Source organism: Cygnus olor, chromosome 4, assembly GCF_009769625.2.
Source record: "Cygnus olor isolate bCygOlo1 chromosome 4, bCygOlo1.pri.v2, whole genome shotgun sequence".
NCBI lineage: Eukaryota > Metazoa > Chordata > Aves > Anseriformes > Anatidae > Cygnus > Cygnus olor.
In genome coordinates, this window is record NC_049172.1 from 51,736,085 (window position 1) to 51,752,212 (window position 16,128).

The 16,128-nt window shown below is 35.0% G+C and overlaps 1 long non-coding RNA gene across 2 annotated transcripts; it reads right to left on the reverse strand.

Moving 5' to 3' along the window:
- Nucleotides 1–10,887: 10,887 nt before the first annotated feature.
- On the reverse strand, nt 10,888–15,869 carry LOC121069784. 2 transcript variants are annotated; one of them, XR_005819619.1, is made up of 5 exons: nt 15,809–15,850; nt 14,680–14,755; nt 13,646–13,833; nt 12,815–12,873; nt 10,888–11,074 (listed from the first exon to the last, which is right to left on the reverse strand). It is a non-coding gene; the product is annotated as an uncharacterized LOC121069784 (long non-coding RNA). The 2 variants fall into 2 exon arrangements; XR_005819618.1 differs by lacking the exon at nt 14,680–14,755 and having other exon boundaries at nt 15,809–15,869.
- Nucleotides 15,870–16,128: the final 259 nt, after the last annotated feature.

Consider the following 16,128-nt stretch of genomic DNA (forward strand, 5'->3'; position numbering starts at 1 on the left):
AATACCCATTATGTATTTTAAATGAATGTTATGACTTGTTGGATTTATAATCAAGGAAAATGAAGTATATTTATAAACACAATAATGCACGTATAATCAATTAAAAGTTGAACAAAAATAAATCATATTTTGAAAGGAAAGCCACCTCCAGTCCATGATAGTCTGCTTCGTGGTGAAAGTATCTCAAGGCTAGCAGTCACACAAACTTCAGACACCAGAAGGCTAGTCCTCTTAGACTGTCAATAAAGGGAACTGGAGGTGACCTAGATCATCTTAATTAGAGCTCTTCCTTCTCTGAAATTAAGGAGGGGGCACAGAGAAGAATATTTAATTCCTCTTTTCAGTGCAGGTGATAATTCAAACTATTTCCCATGGAGTTGGTTGTAATCATTGTCTTTGGCATCAAGGTGGATGTTATTGGAAATCCGTACTGATAAAAGAAAAAAAAAAAAAAGGAGGAGGAGGAGAAGAAAGCAAGGAAGGAATGCCCCCAGGCTAGTATAATTTTCTACTTATTGAAGACATTAAGTTTACTTCTGAAAATTTTGAGAAAAGTCAAATTTTCTTGAGCAGACTAGAGTGTTTCATCCCACAATACTAACAAAGTCTAAAAACATTCTCTCTTTCAGTTTTTTTTCTTCTCACACAATATGCAGAGCATAAAACAAACAAAAAACACTGAGGAAATAATCATCAGAATGAAACAGGCAGTTTAACTGTATCTAAACAATATAGATTCCAGTAAACAATTTTTTCTTCAACTTTTTACATGAATCCTCTAATAAAAGCATTACAAAAATGTAGCTTTCTTTACATCACCATGGAAAATCACTCTGAACACAAAACTCTCTAAGAATTTAACACATAAGAAATGAAATATATTTTAGGTTAAAAAGTTTGAAGAGTCTAGCCCATTCCACTTAACTCCAGTTCTTACTAGCATAAAACTAAATCTCTATTACATATAAATTAAAATTAGAATCTCAGGTTTGCAATTCAATCTCATTTTAAGTCTCATGTCCTCTAAGTATTCTCTAATGAGTTTAAAATAAGTATAAGGCACATTGTCTTGGTAAAATGTGAGAAGAGATCAGGTAATTAATTAATGATTGTTGTTTTCTGTTAAAGATAAATATTAAATATCAAGAATTTTTCTACAACCTTATTTAGCCAGTAGTAAAAAGGGTAATTTTTGTTCTCTTATATTAGTGTTGTGAGGATAAATTAAACAATTATTGCATATACTTAATATTTTGTGCAGCTATATAATACATGGCACTTAACGTTATTATTACAGCTTTAAGAGTATTTGTCAAATACAAGTACTTGTATAGTGTTTTCCTAGTTCCTTTTACCTCCCTTTTCATAAAAATGGAAAAATCAGAGGAGCTATGTAGTTTAAAGGGTTTCCTAGAATTGGTTTTTAATCATGATCAAAATGAACCTTCAGACCAATGTTCTAAAAAACATATAGGTTACTCATTTTCCTAAATGTGGTGGAAATGGATTACAACCTCCCAATGACAAAAAAATCATCAAATACATCCTCATTACCCTTAATTACTACTGTTATTCACTCCTTACATAAAGCAGGTGAAAAGTAAGCTACCTTATCCCAGAACTTATCTGACACCCTGGAGTGCAAATTCAGCTGACTTCACTGCAAAAAGTAAATTAGTGAAAAGTGAAAGTCGGAACAGAAAAGGAGAGAGAGAATCTAGCTATACCTAGAAGAATATTTTCAGACTCATTATACTGCAGTGTTTTCAAACTAGAGTCACTTGCCAAATAATAAAGTTTGAGAGAATGTAAATTATATCTTGGACTGACTACAAATATGCTGCTTTACATCATCTTTGAGAATGATGCTTGTATTATCATATCATAAAATAACCTTACTGTAGTTTCCTGGATTGCTTTTGTCCTGTTATTACCAGGAATTCAGGTGCCTTAAGATGGAATAAAACTGCTTTGTCCACACCTCTTCCTAGGCTTTAGCTGCTCTGTTATGCCCTGCAGGACCAACTCTTGCATACAGATTCTTCAGCTGGCCCATTCATTCAAAGCGTATATGAAAGAAAAAGAAAAATAGTTTTTTTATTTTTCTCCATTACTGAAGAGCTCACAGAGTAAGAGGGCTGTGATGTGTTGTTAATCTGTTGTCCTTGTCTCATCAGCGAAATGACAAGTAGGCCACAACACCTCCTTGAATTCAGAAGAAGCTGGCATAGGAGCTAACTAGAAAATCAACACACAGCAGGTGCTTTCATGAGAGTAGCTCTGCATCCAGTAGAAATCTGCCACAGCTCATCAGAAGATATTCAACTAGCACATTTTTCTTTGCAATTTTTAGTGAAAGCTGTTGAGAGTGAAGACAGTATCCTTGCAACAGAGCTGCAACATCCTTCAGAGTCCCTTTCCTGAGTACAGGTACAATTTAAGGCTTACTAAATACGTAAAGTGTATTTTCATTTATTATTCATGTCTTCGACTATATATCAAGCTTCAAGGTAAACAGACAAATGAAAGAAAAATTATGTCTAAACGAAAATTAGGCTGTTCTTATTTTGCTTGCTTAAAGTTTGTACAAAATCTGCTGTATTTGTGAAAAAAAGAAAAAAAAAACAGGCATATCAGTGACTGTCAATAACAGATGTTCAGGAAAGTATATCATGTTTTCTGGCTAGTGATGACATTATTTAAATAAGAGAGAGCAAAGGGTTAAGCTGAATCATCTTTCTTGCCATAAGATTGTACTGTGGGAAGCATGGTAAGGCTATACCTCTTTTTAAATTTCACAGTCAGTGCTTATAGTCAGGGCTTCACACATACATAACAAAATAACAACAGCATATATTATCTGCTGCAGGTGCACACTTTAAAAATTGCTATAATAAACACCTACACTCGTATACATATTGTGTAAATCATAATATCTTCAGCTGACACCCATTTTTATTTCTATCTAACATAGGAAACCATGTATTTTACTCAATTTATTTGAAAGACACAGCAAAATGTCTTTTAGGGATAACTGCTCTATAACTCTTATCTATGTATGGGAATCTTTTTATGTGGAAACAGCATGCAAAGCTACCTAGGTTATTCTGGTAGCTATTTTTGCTTCCTTTAAGTGTCCTGGATGAGATCTCTGAACAGGTGATTACAGTATGGATTTAGTCACCTCTGTGTAATTATTGTTTGTACAATTAGCTTTAGTATTTCCTTAGAAATTGTCACAGCTCAGAAGAATCAGGGCCAACTCCTAGGTGACACCAGCTAAAAAAAATTAATTTTACAGATAACATGATCTCATTCAAGTGCCAGGACTGCCATGTGGAATAATTCTGCTTTTTGTTATTAGAGATAGTACCAAGTGATTAAGTATTAATTCTAATATTAATTTTGCTTTTATTTTTTTCTTTAAACTCATTTCAACTGCATATGCGTATTAATTGGCAGAAATATCCTAGAAAATAGAGTTGATTATTATTATTATTATTGATTATTGATTATTATTATCCCTGAAGCCCTGATTTTTATATTAAGCTAAAATATAACATATTGGTTTGTAGAGTTTCAGTGATTAAATATATACATATGTGTTCTAGTCATGTGTCTTGAGTCTCACACTGGTCAGCATGTTTTCACACGAATTTAATTTGATCATCTTGAGGCTGTTTTCTTCTCATTGTAACTATTGTAGGTGGTACAGTATATATCTTTTCATTAAAAATGCTGTGTTTGTGATAAATATAGTATTATCTTGTTCTGAGTAAAGACATTTTGCCCTAACCTTTTCTCAACAGTGATTTTGCTTTCATTTTCTCTGAATATCCCCATGACAGATTTGGAAAAGGAATGATATTGAGTACAGAAGTTTGGTGCACATCGTCTTGTGGTTCTTTATTAGGAGAGATTTAAATAATTTCTATATTATTTATATCTTTGTAAAACATTAATGACCAGGCCAAGGTTTATGCCTTTCCTTGTTTCTACTTCAGCACCAATATTTTGAGTGATGCACTCTGTGATGTTCTAACATAGGTAAACAATTTTCCAACTGTGAAATTAAATGAATTTCTCAAACTCATTAAATGCGGTGTAATATATATTATAGTTCCCATTGTGATTAAGTCTTCCAGCATTCACTTGTCAGTGCCAAATGCATATTCTGTCAGTTCCCCTGTGAATTAATTTAGTTAGTGATTTTAAATACCCTGCTTCTGATCTGAATAAAAGCTATATATACATAGGGTCACATTGCTGTTGAAAACATTTCTCAATAGTACTGTATGAAGAAGCACACAGTTCCTCTGCAGTTATATTCAGAAAAGTGTTTAGTATTTCACAAAACATTGTAGGATGACTAGTGGTACACATTCACATTTTAATGCCAATATTGTAAAATTTGTGGGCAAATGCAACTTTTTAAACAAACTATTCATTTATCAAATACCTGTCAGAAAATAAGATATGCTTGACCAGATTTATGGCACATTCTAAATGTTGCCATACTAATTTTTCAGTAGATTATAATCCCAGGGTCACCCTGAATGATGATGCTTTTATCCTTGAAACTCCTCCCCAGAAAACACCAATAGAATCATAGAATTATAGAATGGCTTGGGTTGGAAGGGACCTCAAAGAACACCTAGTTCAAGCTCCCTCCCCCAACCCCCCCCCCCCCCCCCCCCATAGGCAAGGATGCCACCCACTAGATCAGGTTGCCCAGGACCTCGTCCAACCTGTTCTTGAACACTTGGGGCATCCACAACTCTCTGGGCACAATAAACACACTACAGCCAGCTACCAAAATACCACTGCAAGAAGTAACAGTATCAGAAGGCAGACAGATGGTTCTGGGTTCACTGATATCTTCCATACATAATCCTTGTACCATGAATTAGGCCTTAAATTGCACAGACAGACAATTCAGGGTGTTAGTTCTACATGTTCACATTCTCCTATGTCTTTTCAGACATTTCAGGCCTGATTCTCAGAGCAAGCCTACATTATGCTTTCCAGACATGCACCTGGCATGCACCAGCCAAGGACTCGACGATACTGGTTTTGTGATGCCTTGCAATCTATTTTCCCCAACTGACCTCTCTAGGGCTCTTTTTTTTTTTTTCCAGATACTTCTTTCTATATATCTGTCACCTCTTTTTCTTCTGGGGTTGGGTTAAAGAACTGTTGATAACATACAAATCATACAGTTGAAAATAACATGTACAGTTTACTAATAATATTTTGATTCATTAAATTTAAAACGATAGGCAAAGAAATCTTCTCTATATAAGCTGTTTAAATTAAATTACCCTTCTTAGTCTGGACCTGCCAGTCACTACAAAATTTTAACCATAATATAGAAATAAGCTTTTTTTTGAGCTTTTAATGTTTCAGTGTGAAATAATGATCCTGACTGCCATGGTTCTGAAAGAGGTGGGTAACTTCAGTGTAAGACATTATTCACTAATCATGGATCAGAAAACAGAATTTCAGTCAAAATAAAACCGTTCAATGGGAAAGAAGCCATTTAATTCCTCTTCTAGAGACCAGAGATGATGAACCATTAACATTTTGGAGCTACTATTGGAAGTACTGCAAAACTGAAACAAAACAAAGCAAAAAAAGCCCAAATTTTTCCATAACAGTAGCCGATGAATTGTGAAAGTCACACACACATATACATGCAAACCAGTGTAGAGATAAAGAGCAGGTCCTGACACCCCATCCTGTGTGTTTTCTGAACATTAAAACTATGAAGAAGTAAGAAACACTTGTCTCATAAAAGCACATAGGTACATGAAAGATTCAGTTACAGATCCTTGGAGGCCTCCATAAGAAAAAATTAAAATAAAGCAAAGCCATAATGAGGAGTTCACTACATTGATAGTAGTGAATTGATGGATTATTTTTATGTAGTCACTGTTGATGTACTCTGTAAATTTTAAGAACCTATGTTTTAACAAGTAATTGAACCTTCCAAAATTATGCAATTCATTAATGTAAAAGTCTCTGTTTTGGTCAAACCAGCTGAGTTAACAGAATGGGAACTTTTCAGAACTGCCTATAAACTTTGAAAAACACTTAGCATCATAACACTCATACTAAATCATCATTGTGTTAACATTAAAACCAGTCCTAGCATAGAGATGAAAAACAGTGGTAAAAACTGTGGACTTCATATCAGTTTAGAGGCAATATTTTAATGCATTATTATTCATACCACACAGGTAACAAAGTATTAAAAAAATCTAGTTTTGTGATTATTGTATTTCTGGAGAGAACTTAAATTCCCTGTAGACATCCTACTCTATCAAAACCAAATTCCATGTTTAACTCTCCAATGCTCTTCACCTTACTGTTTAAACAATGTTTTCATCAGTTTGCTTCCGCGGCCCCGTTTGGAGTGAAACAACTGTGTTTCTCTGAGCTGAAACCCAGAAGCAATATTGAACTGTTCTCTACGCATCATTCCTTTGGAAGAGATTGTTTCCCTCTTTCTTTCACCATCCTCTGGGACTGTCCCAAATGATCTCAGACATTCTCATAAAACACACCCACAGAAATTTGCTATAAATGCCACTCTGACACAGCCCTCTTTATATTTATCCATTTCAAGAAGAAGAACAGACACAATGCATCAAGTTCAGTCTCAGGGATAAGGGATCCCATGGGAAAGAAGAGACTAGTTCACTGTGTACACTGCCTTTTAGCTCATGTCATGAGGCTGTCTCAGGGTACACAAATGGGATTTCTTTCAGGTGACACTAAGGCAGAAGATGTGCTCTATCAGTACACCTAATATACTCCAACTTCTAACTAAGGCTCAGACTGCAGGATGCCTAATGGCTCATCCCAGTCTGAAGACAAAAAAAAAAAAATGCATGTGCACAGTTTGGTACCTGGTCCTCAGGACCAAAATGACCTATTACTTTTCATCTGCACTACTTTGTAACATGGATTTATCCCTGGTGTTCTTGGAAAGGCAGCTGTAGCTCCAGCCCATGAGTCTCTAGACTGGAGTTCTTCAGACTGGAGTGGCTTAAGCTCTGTTATTGTTAATTTTTCCTTAACTTAATGTAACTGTTGGTGAACAAGAAAGTCAAGATTTTTTTTCTCTCACTATGGATCTTTAAAACCTCATTGGCATCATGAATGGGTGCAGAAGTCAAGAGTTCTTACATTTGTGAGAATTAGTAGGTCCAAAAGCAACTCAGTCAAGAAAAACAGAAATCCACAGAGAAAAATAAGAATGATGGTGTGCACCTCCTCTGTATAACATACTATTTTCTGTAGCTTAAAAATTAGCCATCTGCAATTCCTTTTTCTTCTTTGAGACTCAATTTACAAATCAGAGGAGAAATATGCAGATGAGTGGAATCTTTACTAATATCACTACAGGAGCTGGAATTATTTCCTAGATACTGATTTAAACCTTCTATACACTGCTATCTGGTGTCAATGTTTCAGTTCACCATCTGTCTCTTTTTTAAGAGCAATTTAAGTCACTAGAGTGATACTGAGCACTTGGATATACTGTAATAATGGCTTGTAAATTGTAAGAGCTTGTAATAGATAGAACAAAATAGATTAGAAACTTAAGCAAACTGGAACAAGCATTTTTTGAAAATGATAAACCCCAACTGAATAATGTTTCAGAAGGAACTAATTTATGGAAACTATAAATAATGTCCTTAGCTATACTTTGTTTTTTGAACTTCCATCAGCTTTGGTTAGTATTTATTTTCTGCACTGATCATTTGAATAATTTATATGATTTTCAATAAATTATTGTTGAAACATTTTATTTTTTAGATAATATTAAAGTATATTGCAGCATTATTATTGTTATCTGTCCTCCGAAAAGCAATACTGTTGCCTTATTTTAATTCTTCAATGCTCAGATGTTATTAGCTTTTCTATGTAGACTACGATTATTTTTTTTAGCCGAGATTTTACTGACTTTTTCTTACTGAGTATTTCAAAGTTCAACTCTTTTCAGCTTCCCTGTCTCCACCCAACTCCCTTGCAGATTTTATATGGTCAAATCATTTGAAACTCTGATCTCTGGCAAGAACTGAATTTTGTGATGTGCTACGAAGCTTATGAACAAATGGCGAGGCACTGGTCTCACTGATAGCACAAATAGCATAGACATTTCTTTTCCTTAAAAGTCATAAAGCATTCGCCCAGCTCTCCAAATTCTCCTAAATGAATTGTTACTGGTTCACTCTTTTATGTCAGCCCAAATGCCTTAGTAGGCTGGTTTAATTTGAAGGCCTAAGAAAATCAGTTGTTTTTGTTTGTGTCTGTTCGTTCATTTGCTTTTGTGTGTGTGTGTGTGTGTGTGTTTTTTTCCTAACTTTCTTTTGTCTCTCTTTGCGAATACATACATGATGTTTTCATATATGTAGTAGCCATTTTTGAATAGAGTGATTTCCAAGTCTGAGATCCTTGGCAATCCTTTTTAATGCTCACAATTAGATGCAGAAAAAATAAATAAATAAATAAACGGGTTTAGACTAAAAAAAAAAAAAAAACTTTTGGAAAACAAAAATTTAACAAGTAGTGTTCATGACATTAAAAGAAAAAAAAAAAAAGAGGGACAACTACAAAGATCAAAACATATTGTTTAGCTTTTTAGAAAATATTTTCAATTTCTATTTCAAAGGATACTTTTGAAAATTGAACATCATACTGAACATCATGAACAGGTGACAACAGGGGAGGGTGTGTTGAATAATCTCTTACTAAAACAACAGATTGCTGACTCTTTTACTAAGTATGCTGGGAAAAGGCATTGGCTCCTTCAAAAATAAGAAGAGCATTTCTTTCAGGTCAATCTCTCAATTTTTACAGTTCATCCCTTCCTTAAGTTCATGTCCCTCACATGTCCTTTTCAAATCCCAGTTCCTGAATAATGACCAATGATGAGGTCTTACTATTGCAAAGCTTTAAAATTCACACAGTCCTTCAGGTCATTTTCCTGTCCACATGGGTAATTCTGAACAATAGTAACATATTTAAAAAGTATAAAAATCTATCAAGTACTATTAAAAAAAAAAAAAACATTATTTGGGGATATTTATTTTATCACTCAATGAATACAAAATGGTGTGGCTTTATTAATTATAGAGGTGTGAACTCTGAAGTTGGGATTTTACAGGTGTCAATTTCTTTAGCATATGTGAATCAAGCAAAGAAGATTCCAAAACTGAATGAACTAAGTTTCATTCTTGATTCCAGATATTTTCAAAAAGTCTCCCAGAAGTGACTCACTTCTTAACACAAACACACACACACACACACAAAATATATATTCAAAATCAGAAAACACTTGAAAATTCTTTACTTGCTTACTTATAATGAATAAATATTTCCTTAGTATGATGTTATTTCATAAGTCAATTTATAATTGTATTTCAAGTGCTTTGAGGCTCTAGTGCTAAGGATTCAATAGAAATAGCAAACGTTTTTCCTGTTTTGATATACTGTGAGTATAATCTGTATTTTAACAGTATTGAAGTCCTCTATTTTGCTACAGCTGAATGTTTCAAGTATATGCCTTTCCTTCATTTACAAATAAAATCAATGAGCTTGAGAAATGTGATAGATATTAAAGGTTAAAAACCTACAGACATTTATGAATACGCACCAAATTTTAAAAAACTTAGCCAAAATGAAAGCATTTCTGAATAGAAAAGAGTATGTGGGAGTCTATGAAGTGCAATTAGTCAACTAAACTGGTTCATAATTGCTTTTCCTTTTAATTGCTAAATAATAACGTTAAAGTATTCAGAAACTTTCAAATTTATTTGATTTGTAAGTGGAAAAGAGTTCTGAGTGTATGAGTAGAACCAGTCATGATTACAAGTCTGACATTTTCAGAAACGAAAACTGAGTTTCAGTAAGATTTAGATTCTTCCTTCTAATTCTTATTTGAAAATCCCTAGGAAAAGTTTAACTAGTAGTACAGATTTTGTGGGGTTTTTTGTTTGTTTGTTTTTTCTTTTTTTCTTTTTCTTTTTTAAGTCTGTTAGTTGGTCTGTTATTTACACTAATTATACAAAAAGAAAGAAAAACAGCCAACCAACAGAACAACAACAAAAACTGCAAAGCAGTTCTAAGAATGATCCCTCCTTGACAGTGAAACACACACTTTTTTTGTGTACCAGCCAGATTTCATTGCCATAGGAAAACTGTCTACCTCAAAGGCTAATTCAAGGATGAGTCATCCAGATCTTTAACAAGAAATACAGATGGAAAAATGCCACAGCTGCACAGAGATGAAAGCAAAACGGTACATGAACTTAATGAATGTACTTTTACATTTGGCAGATTCCATCAGTGAACATGCAGTAGCTTCAAATACCACTATACAATCTCTTATACATTTTTTTGTTGTTGTTTAACTCTTCTAAAAAGAATTGTGGTATTTGAAATACAACATGGAAATTGACTTTTTTCTTTGTTGTATAGATCTGAAACATTCCTTCAATGAAAATACAACATAAAAATGCAACAGCCATAAAAATGCATGTTTGCTTTTTCATTTTCTTTTCTTCCCTATTTATATTGTTCTCCTTCTTTGCTTCTGTCTTCCAAAATATGTTCTTTTATATCTTTTTTTTCTTCATCTTCCAACTCTGATTTTTGCATATTTTTGTCTCATATCCCTCTGAATCTTGACTCTGTGAAGAATTGTAATGAATTTCAACGTAGAAAAATTCAGAGTTCCACATCTGGGATGTAATAAGCCTGAGGAAAAAAAAAAAAAAGCTGTGCTGGGGGATTAGTAGAAAGAAAATGACTTTTCAGAAAAGGATCTAGGACACAAAAAGCTGAAGAAGCACAGACAGCACTGTACCCTTGCAACAAAGGCCAACTGCTTACTGAGTTTTAATAGCAGAATTGCAGCCAGCAGGTCAAGGGATGTGATTCTTCCTGTGTATTTGGCACTTCTGAGCACATATTCAACAGTGTCTGGGCTTGAGCTCCCCAGTGCATGAAAGACCTTTAACCATTGTAGAAAATCCAGTGGAGAGCCATCAGGACCATCAGAAACCTGGAGCATACATGAGAAGAAGAGAACTGTTCAGCCTTAAGAAGAGAGTGCTAAGGGGACAACCTATCGCTGCCTACAGTTATCTAATGGGAGACTGTAGAAAAAATAACAATAAAACAACCCCTTTTGAAGACTTATGTTGATAAGACAACAAACAACACAAGGTGGGACACTAGAATTCTGATTACGTATGTGAAATTCACCAGAGAGATTTGTTTATATACATATATATATGTATATATGTAAAGCTCAAACTTTGCTGGCAAGTGGTAATGTGAATATGTGATAGGAAAAGGAAAAGGAAAAGGAAAAGGAAAAGGAAAGGAAAGGAAAGGAAAGGAAAGGAAAGGAAAGGAAAGGAAAGGAAAGGAAGGAAAGGAAAGGAAGGAAAGGAAAGGAAAGGAAAGGAAAGGAAAGGAAAGGAAAGGAAAGGAAAGGAAAGGAAAGGAAAGGAAAGGAAAAAGGAAAAAGGAAAAAGGAAAAAGGAAAAAGGAAAAAGGAAAAAGGAAAGGAAAGGAAAGGAAAGGAAAGGAAAGGAAAGGAAAGAAAAGAAAAGAAAAGAAAAGAAAAGAAAAGAAAAGAAAAGAAAAGAAAAGAAAAGAAAAGAAAAGAAAAGAAAAGAAAAGAAAAGAAAAGAAAAGAAATTCATATTCAAGAAGCCCAAAATGCAGTAGTGCAGAAGGTAGCTGAAAGATTAGAGGAGAGATTAATTGTTTGCTGTTTTTGGTGGTGGTGGTGTGGGGTTTTGTTTGTTTGCTTGTGGTTGTTTTTTGTTTGTTTGTTTTCCAAGTGCTTTCAACACTTGAGTCATGATTTTTAATATATTACAGTACTTTTATTCCTCTTTCATCCTATCTTCTGCTTCATACTATATTATTGCTCCTTACCTAGGTCTCCCTATTTCTTATTACCTTTCCTCCCTATCTTCTCAATGTCCATATAACAAAACACTCATCCTTTGGTCTTGGTGACCTCCCATGTTTTTCCTTCTCTTCTGCTCAAAATGGTATGTATAGGATATACAGACAGGAAAAAATCTCTAGCTTTTATATATCATAGGGCAGGAACAACTTCCAAGAGAGCCTCATCATGAGAGGGGACAAATGTACCAACATTCCAGACATGCAGGCAAGAGGTGGGCTGGCAGTTAGAAAAGAGAAATTACTATTTCAGTGAGGGCTATGACAGTCTCCCTTCAGCCTCCTACTAACTGGTTGCTCTGACAAAACCTCACAGCCCATTATAAAAGAAAGTCTTTAATGCACAAAATCACTCCCTATGGTTAAAACAAGGACAGGAACACTCCTCTTCCATGCACAATGTATTACAAACAGCAGAGTCAGGGAAGAATAGTGGGTGCAGAATTCCCCCTAAAAAAGCTTTTGGCCATCCACACAAAGCAGAAGACCAAACTTCCTGTGCATAGACATTAGTAAGCATCAAGTAAATGTTTGATTGGATGGTGCTTGAAAATGATCTAAAATGAAAGGAAAAGTATAAAAAAGACACCAGACACCCTCTGGGTAGGCCTCTTAGAGTTCAGAGACTGAAACACTAGGTCTGGCTCCAACTACTCTTTTCTTCCTGACATCAGTTGTTCTGTACTCAATTAGGAAATGACGGTCTTAAGAGTAATTTGCCCTGTTCAATAACACAACCATCTTACATCCAGAAGAAATATTAGCCACAAGTATCAATATATATTCTTTATTTTGAGGCACGCAGCCATATATCACTTACCAGAGTATCAGAGCTCATGATACTGAGTAAGCCAAGCCAAATGTTGAAAGCTCTGCTGTCTGAATAGAAAAATATGATTGATAAATACTGTGTGTCAGTTCTGGCAAAGGAAAGATCCTATCATGTTCTGTTCCCTCTATTTCCTTTACCAAACTGCTTTTATTTTATTCTCCCCAGTTAGTCATTATTCTTTTTTCAGTTCTTAACTAGCTCCCCTCTTTTCTTGCTATTTAAACAGCCTTGTTTTTGCATAGCTTCTCTTGCTAAATTAATGTTTAAAGCTCTTTGATCCCTATCTCTGATCATACACAGCAAGGAATATCCCTAAGCTATTTCCATCACAACATAGCACAGTTTAGAGATCTTAATGGAGCCATTAATACTTAGAGTTGCTATTTGTTTATGATTTGATCTGAGTAAAGTTTCTCTAATAAAATATATATATATATATATCAAATATATATATATATATATATATATATATCCAAGGTAGGAGAACACTGTGGAATAAGGAAAACATATAAAGCAATAATGTAAAAAAAAAATATTTGCATAGGATTGAAGGCACCCATAATGTAACAACACTGAATTCAGTAGTTTACACCACACAAGGAATGCTGACCATGATACATGCTATTAATAAGAATTTTTGTCATGGCAGCATAACTTCGAGATATAATTCTGTAGTCTTACTATAAAAGTTTTCTATTCACTAGAAAGGTTATGGAGAGTAGGTATTTTGCAAGGGAAGCTAAAATATCATAGATTTCCAGATCATAGGCATGATTCTAAGTATTTTTGAAAATCAAGTAACAACATAAGATTTTTGACCTTTCAAACTCTATAGGAGTTCCTTATTTTTGCTGAAATACAGTGAGGTTGGTCCAGTGTAAGTCCTCTCTGAGAAGCCCTAAGACCCTAGTGATTCTGGAGGTCTCCAGTGTGCTGCATCTCCAGTGAGCTTCCCCTGAGGTTGACTCTGTCACCTCCATGATGCAGGGCATCTAGCACCTTCTGGTCTGAAGCAAGAGAGTTAAAATCACCTCCCTAATCTACTGCAGGTCTCCATGGTTACAGTATAGTCAGTTGCTGGTTTGTACACAGGAAAAGATGGGATTAAAAAAAAAAAAAACTCAGGTTGCTTTTGCAATGGCAAATCCAAGCTGTGACTTTTCCCCCTGACATACACAGAGAAAATACAAATCAATTTTTGCAAGGGAGGATAAATGTAAAGGTAATGCTTATTATCCCAGCCCAGACTGACAAAGTGCTCAACAGCAGAACTGCTCATCAGATAAAGTTCAGAGTGCAGGAGTTACAGAAGGAGAGATCTGCTGAAAGGTTTTGAGAAAGAAGACTTGTAAGAGATATATAATATCCATTTGTGCAGACTCTTTTTCTCCCCAAAGCATTTTCTTTGCAGTCTAGACCTTTGTTTTCTTAAATCTTAATAAAATTCCTGATTCATGTGAATTGCTGTCCATTAGCATAATGATATAAGCCCAATATTAACATTAATAAAGTGTAGTTATGCAATGTCTGTTCACAGATTATATTCAAATCTGTTTGAAAGAGTTTAAAGGACTTTAGGAACACATATTCAGTTCATTTTCCATTAAGAAAGAATGAAGAAAACAAGTATATTCACCCATTTTTACACATCTTTGTAAAAATACCACTGGATTGTAGCTCAACAGCTACAAGGCACCAGGATGCTATCTTTACATTTTGAAACACCATTATCGAAATGCCCTCTAGCGATACTAACTTAGATGAAATGATGCCACCTACTAAAATATTAATATATCTTGCTTTGGGACGCTTTCCGTCATCAATAATTGTCAAAGCAGAATTGGCAGTGTTACCTAGAGAGTTGCTAAGTTTAAACTGTATCGCTATTGTTCTCAAAAGGCGGACCCCTTCCTCGCATCTCTCCTTTTGCTAGAAGGAGAAGAACAAGCTATTTCCAGCCGTTAAAACAAAACAAACAAACAAACAAAAAGGATAATGCAAGCCTTTGCCTTCCTTTCATTTTGTTTTGAGATTTTTTTCTTTCTCTCCTTCACAAATGTAGAAAACGTCCCTTCCAGTTCTCTTCAGCAGCTTTTCTCCTACCTCAGAAAAGGCTGGATGAGCATATCATTTACAAAAGAATAAAATCCTTGTTATTCACTGTAGGGTATGAATAACTTAGGTTTCCTCTCTGGGACTAATAACATTGGTGAAAGACAGTGGGTCATAAATTTAAAAAGGACCACTGAACACACATAATCCACTGGCAGAAACTCCCTAAGAGCTGTGTTTTTTAATGTTTCTTGCACTGTCAAAAAAGCTTGCTTCAAAAGCCTTAACTGCTAAAATAGTATGAGAGCTCACTTATATAACAGTATTTAAAAGACACTGACTGTGCAAAGGCAGCGCAGGGAACTGAGTAAAGTTTTACCTATGTCAGGATTTTAGGTCTCTTTCAAATAAGCCATTTTACAAAATGGCTTTTTTTTTTTTTCCCCTTTCCTTTAATTCTTCATTATGGGAGGAGTCCCCAGAAAGTGTTCTTATCCACTAATGTACTTGTACTTCTAACTGTTCAATAATAGTCCACTGAGCTAATGGCTTTGAAATAAGAGAATCACAGAATAAATCACAGAATGGCCCAGGTTGGAAGCGACCGCTGAAGATCATCCAGTCCAACCCCCCTGCCAAGCAGGATCACCTAAAGCACGTTGCACAGGATGGCATCCAGGTGGGTTTTAAATATATCCATATATATATTTCTCTCCTTATCTTCAGGGGTGCTATATTACAGTGTTCAAGTATGGAATATATTTATAGGACCCCTTGGTGACCCGCCCACCATAGGGTGAATGTTTGATAGCTGATCTAGTGTGCCCTCTAGTGAAAGAGAAAGCTCTTTACTACAGTATGTTTTTCATCACCCTCTAACACCACACTTATGAGTGAATCCTGGGAGAATCACACCATGCAAATACATACCATGAGCTTGAGGTTCCTCCGCTGCTCTACTTAGACCACCCAGTGCTGATGTGAGAGTCTGATGTCATACCTACATTTCAGCTTTATGATGTCACATTCAGAACATTATTTCTTCTTGGTGCCTTATTCTATAGTTAAAGCAAGCATTATAAGAGTGATGAAGAGACTGATCACAGGACTTCACTTTTTCAACTCATTGTGAATCTCACCATTTCGCTTGCAGTTAGCCAGCACAAACCTGCAGGCAAATGAACAGAAGATCACTAAGACAGAGCAAAGTGCTGGGACCACTTAGTTGGACAAGAATTTTGACAAGCCAA